Source organism: Piliocolobus tephrosceles, chromosome 6, assembly GCF_002776525.5.
Source record: "Piliocolobus tephrosceles isolate RC106 chromosome 6, ASM277652v3, whole genome shotgun sequence".
NCBI classification, from domain to species: Eukaryota; Metazoa; Chordata; class Mammalia; order Primates; family Cercopithecidae; genus Piliocolobus; species Piliocolobus tephrosceles.
This window is the reverse complement of record NC_045439.1, coordinates 19961506-19968169: the sequence shown is the minus strand read 5'-3', so window position 1 is coordinate 19968169 and position 6664 is coordinate 19961506.

The following is a 6664-nucleotide window of genomic DNA, read 5'->3' as shown; positions in this document are numbered from 1 at the left end:
GGGTTTCACCGTGTTAGCCAGGATGGTCTCGGTCTCCTGACCTTGTGATCTGCCTGTCTCGGCCTCCCAAAGTGCTGGGATTACAGGCTTGAGCCACCATGCCCAGCCAGAATCTTAAAACATGTATGACCAAACCAACCATTTTGGAATCATCTATACAAAAATGTAGTATAAAGTTTCAGTTTGAGAAAATAGTCAAGTTTTTTTATGTTTATTATTACTTGCTGATAATATTAAATTATTTATCATATAAAGGATAAATATGAAATAGCAGATTTTTTAAGAAAAAAACACGATGTGTATCACAGTCATTTTTATTGGTAAAAAATTTATCTCTGAAATTTTCTAGTACAATTCCTGTCATAGAGTAGCACTTAATGGATACTTGCTGACTGAATAAATGAGTAAAACAGAAAAGCTATTTATTTATATTTAAAAATGAGAAAGTCTAGCTTTTTGTCTAGTCTCCTTCATAGCAAATACATGTTCTCATAGCGTGGTCCCCACTTGTTTGGGAAGTTTTTACCACAAAGAGGTTCCCATCAATCCATAAATGGGTAGACAAGCAGAAGGGGGAATAAGTTTGGAAACCTACAGAGAGATATGGGGGTGAAAATTCTAGATGGAAATAGGGCAGCAAAACTGGGCTGAGTCGTTCACCATGAACATGTGTTTTCCTGCAAAATGTGAGATTACATGAGGAGCATATGATTCTGCTATGGCCCTGCATTCATATCATTCTGTATTTCATTTTTCTCACCCTCAACCTAGGCAAAGAGAAAGTGCTTCCTGACAAATAGGAGACTTATTTGAGAAATGACATGCCAATTTCTAGAACAACCTCCCTCACTCTTTCCCAGTCTTAACAAAGAAATATTGGTCCTAACTTCGGGTTAGAAAGTAGGATGCAGAGAGTAGCTAGCCTGCAAAGACTTTTCAAAGTGTGTGGATACTGTTTTTATTTTCTTTTTACGATAAACTGCAATGCTCAGCCTGGGGCACTTTTGTCCCCCAGGGGATCTTTGGCAATGTCTGCAGACATTTTGGTTGTTTTTTCCAGAAGAGCACTATTGATATCTAGTGGATAGAGGCTAGGGGTACAGCTGGATCTCCTACAATGCACAGGACAGCTTAGGCAAAAAGAAATTATCTGCCACTAAATGTCAACAGTGCTGAGAGTTCGTTCACCCTAGGCTAGAGTGAATAAACTCCCTAGAAATCAAGACATTTAAACCCAGTGGAAGCACTTGAAACATTTCTGCCTGTCTCACAGTCTTGACTGGATAACTATGGTTTTCATTATTAATGTCTTTTCAAAAAGGATATGTTGCCAGTGCTCCGTGAACAAATTGAGGCATAAGGCAGTTATAAGGAATCAACTTTGGCACCTCACAATGTTGTGGCTGATTTTGTTTGTCAAATTATCATTGGATTTGAAAGTCTAATATGACATTTGCATTTGCACAATGTATCATTTGCAGAAATGGTGTCTGGATTTTAGTAATTTTCAGTGCATAGGCCATCAGGATATCCTGTCCCTTCTAGACATGGTGTTCTATTTGTAATAAACTGTGTGGTCGAAGAGAAAGGATGGGGTTCAAAATAAACTAAAGATATTATTTTGGCAGAATTCCTTTGTGAAACAGTTATGCAATACTGTTCAAATTGGATACTGCTAGAACATTTTATTTTTTTTATTCTTTAAAAAGTGTGACAGGCTTCCTTTCTCTGTACCATGTTTTGATTTTTAGTCTGATGTGATCTGCTGTTATTCGATTGCTTATATTTGCTTCACAATGAGACGCTGCCACATCATAAAATACAACCTGTGTAAAAGATTCATCATAAATAAACACTTTACATAATAACAATAGGAAAACTTCTTTCCCAGGGGAGTTGGTATAAGTTAGATGGAGACACTTATGGATAAGTTGCTACAAGAAAACATGGGTACACTCACATAGGGGTTAGTAGAAGATAATAGTACCTTACTCCAATGTCTGCCTTCCTGAAAGCAGATCACCTGAAATGTTGAGAAAGTGATGAGAACTCCTTGATTTATTCAAAATATCTGACTCCAAAAGACAAATATAGGGGAATTTCAAGTCCTTAAGAAAAAGTATTTTTGCCTGTTTAATAAAGGTGAAGTTTTAAGTATGTTGGTTATGAATTCTAATACCCGTAAAAGTGGAAGTGTCTTCGTTATTTTGTCTACCTATAGATATCTCGATACAGATATAAATATAGCTCTAGATAATACGGACGTAGACACCCTTACTACAATCTGATATGCCTCATGCAAGTTCACAGTAGAGACTGTGACAGCAACACTCTCGGGGCTCTTGTCTTCTTCATACATTGTTATGAGAAAATGGGTTGTTCTTCAAGCTGAGATCTGAAAATGTCTTAGGTAGGATTGCCCATGATGATTCATAAACAATGCTGAAATACACAGGTTTTCCTGCAGGCACACACATGATCAGAAGCCCAGCAGCAACCAGCCTGAGGCATTTATCTTTCATTCATGTGGATGCAAGTGTACCCTGTTGTTGAGGATGCTGGCATCTTTTTCAAAATTGTATTTTAAATTTTGAATGATATTTTCACATTTCACTTCATTGTCTCCTGTCTCCTCTACTTCCTGTCTTTGGGGAATGTTTAGCCAGAAACAGGAAGCCTGGTAATAAGGAAAATAAGACTCTAATCTATATGTGTATTTTTGTTAATTTAAGGAATGGCTTCACTTATTTGCTATCTTCTCTTACATGTTTCTCTGCCAGGGAATTTCAAAATCTTTTATTTAGATTTCCAAATCAGATACCTAGATGTCATCTTGATTTATGTTCTCTTCCAGTTAACCCTTGCATTCAGTCAGTTACTAAGTACAGCTAGATCTTCTTTCCAATCTTTCTCCTTTTAGACTCATTCCTATAAGTGGAAGTAAAACAGGCATCTTTGTGAAAAAATATGACAGCCATTGATACTTGGGCCATCTTAGCTGTAGAAGCATCTAAATTACCTACAGATGAGATGATGCATGGACAGATTATTACAAATCAAATCATTTCTGTATTTCTAAGGGCAATAAGCAAAATTACCCTGCTAATCAGGTATGCTAATCATTTGGAAAATTTTATATTTAGTAAACACGTAGATGTCTACTATATAAAATATATAACTCTTTTTAAGTGACATTTACACACACATGCATGAAAAGAGCCTAGGCTGAAAATTTTCAAATGAAATTCGTTATTATTAGCAAAGATTTCTATCTTCAATACACTACATAAAACTTTTCGTAATTATATAATGTATATTGACCAATAAGATCATGTGACACTAGTGTATTACTCCTTATTTGTCCTGTACATTGTATCTGCTTCATTTGCAGTAGTTAACTTTGTTTTGAGGAAATTTTACTGAGGATATTTTGTTCTTTTTTGAAAATGTTGAACCAAGAGAAATGCAGAAAGGGTATGCTCCAATTCTATTCCCAGGTACATACCAACAAGTCCAAGCTCCTCTTTCCATTAATGGCCAGCAGATACATGACTAAAATAATAAATGCAGAAAAGAATATAAGTTGACTCTTGGATCTTTTTCTAAAATAGAAGTCTTACATTAAAAGTGATAGTATGATTAGCACCAAAATACATGCCTAGTTCTGTACTAAGCATGTAGATTACAATAGGGGTTTCTCAGTTTTGGCACTATTAACATTTAGGGCCAGATAATTTTATTGAGGTGGAGCAGGATCCTGCTTATTGTAGGATGTTTAGAAGCACCACCGAACACTACCCACCAGATGCCAGTTGCATCTACCTCCATGATGACAATGAAAAACTTCTTCAGACATTGGCAAATGTCTACTGAGGCACAAAAACAAGTTGAGAACCACCAATGTATGTCAAAGTAGGAGACAATCTCAGTCTACAAAAAGCCCATAAACTCACTGTGGAAAGACAACATACATGTACGGCCGGGCGTGGTGGCTCACACCTGTAATCCCAGCACTTTGGGGGGCCGAGGCAGGCAGATCACGAGGTCAGGAGATCGAGGCCATCCTAGCTAACACAGTGAAACCCTGTCTCTACTACAAATACAAAAAATTAGCCAGGCTTGATGCCACGTGCCTGTAGTCACAGCTACCTGGGAGGCTGAGGCAGAAGAATCGCTTGAACCCGGGAGGTGGAGGTTGCAGTGAGCTGAGATCATGCCACTGCACTTCAGCCTGGGTGACAGAGTGAGAATCTATCTAAAAACAAAACAAAACAAAATGAAACAAAAAACAAAAAGACAACATACATATACAAATATACCAATTATGATAATGTACAATATATATACAATTATTCTTAACAAATCCTAGTCCCTATAGACACGAAGCAGCATGTGTAAACCTAGAGATTACAAATATTAAAGGGTAAAAGGAGAGCAAGTTGGGAGTTCACTATGCCTTGGGCCGTGATGCAATACTTCTCAAACTTTAGAGTATGTGTCAAAATCACCTGGAAAGCTCCTTAAAACATAAATCACCGGACTCTATCACCCTGAATTTCTGACTCATTTGGCCTGAGTGAAGCCTTAGAAGTTACAACTTTAATAAGTTATCAAGTGAAATTGATCCTGTTCATCCCGGACACATTATGAGAATCACTGAATTAAGAAACCAATAAATTAAAAGGATAGCTTAAATGAACAACAACAAAAAAAAACACACATATGCTTCAACACTTGTAGAAAATTAGCCCTGCGATGGAAGAAGTGAGGGCTTGATCAGTGTATTAGTTCATTTTCAATCTACTGATAAAGACATACCCAAGACTGGGAAATTTACAAAGGAAAGAGGTTTAATGAACTTACCATTCCAAATGGCCAGGGAGGCCTCACAATCCTGGTGGAAAACAGGGAGGAGCAAGTCATATCTTGGATGGTGGTGAGCAAGGAGAGAGAGCATGTGCAGGGAAACTCCCATCTTTAAAAGCATCAGATCTGTGATACGTATTCACTATCCGAGAACAGCATGGGAAAGACCCACCCCCATGATTCAATTATCTCCCACCAGTTCCCTCCCACAACCACGTGGGAATTATGGGAGCTACAAGACAAAATTTGGATGGGGACACAGAGCCACACCATATCAATCAGTAAATATATGAATATATTATTCACCGATGTTTCCAACTGTGTGCTCCAGGTTCATAATGCAATTTTCTTTCTCAAAAGATTATTAACATAAACACTGTATACAGGCTACATCCAGCTCACATTCTGAGAAAACTGGAAAGAACCTAGAGCATTATAGGAATTCAATAAAGGTTGACTCATAAAATTAATTATCTAAAGTTTCAAAGGCATGTTCTTTCTGCTGTGATTTAAAATAAAGCATAGTTTGCTTTCTACATTGCTTCTGTGGGAATATTTTCATTAGCTACACCCTTGAATTATTTGTATTCATTTTACAGGGTGCATACCTAATTTTGTCTTAAACTGAGTCTGACTCTTCTAACAGGAAAGAAGCTACAAATATCATTTTCCTCAGAGCTGGCCATTGCTGGGCAATGTGTGAAATTCTGTGAACAATTTGCTAGGCTCTTTCGTAAGTCGTGTTTTTGTCTTCTCAGAATTCTCCCTTCCTTGGTGGTTATAGTTATTTTGTGGACTCTACATGTCTGCCTCTTTGCCCTAAGTCTTCTAGAAACCAATTGAAGTAATTTGCCCAGTGTTGGTTAGATGTTTAATAAATGGCTAAAATTGCCAAGCTTATTTGACATGAAGTATTGACAAAGGATGTCTCTCATTTAGGGGATATTTTCAACTTAAGACTGTTGGCAGTTTTCTGCACAGGTCTCTCTGTTCTGCTTGGTGTTTCACTTCTTATAATATCATCTGCCTCTTCATTTCATCATGTCTGTCATCAAATGATCCCTGTATTAGAACATTCTCACGCTGCTATAAAGATACTACCTGAGACTGGGTAATTCATAAAGGAAAGAGGTTTAATTGACTCACACTTTGGCATGGTTGGGGAGCCCTCAGCATACTTGCAATTTTGGCAGAAAGTTTAGGAGAAGAAAGCACCTTCTCCACAAGGTGGCAGGAGAGAGAGAGAGTGTGAAGGGGAAACATGATCCAGTCACCTCCGGCCAGGTCTCTCCCTGGACACAAGGGGATTACAATTCAAGATGAGATTTGGGTGGGGACACAAAGCCAAACCATATTAATCTCCCTCCTTGATGGATTACAGCCTTATTTCTTAAAACTTTTATGGTAGCTATGCTCATCAAAATGACTCATGGCTCTCCTCACTAACCAGAAACCCCAGACACAATTCTATTAAAGCTATGTTCTTACTGCTTAATCAAATTTAAACCATTTCTCAGGCTCTCTCCCGGACTTTTCTTTTACATAAATTCAGTGGTCATAGGCCCTGGATTATTTTGGACTCTTTTGATTTTGCCTATCTGTTGCTTTCATGATAATCTTTCAACCCGACATATCCTCTTTATCAATCATTATTTCCAAAATAGATTCCACAAGACTTTTCTTAAAGGATACACATTGTATCTTTTTATATAGGATTTATATAGGAATCAGTTTTAATCCTTGGTCACAGTCTGCTTTTCATTATTTACTGTGTGTGAGCCTTCTCTTTGCAAAAGGA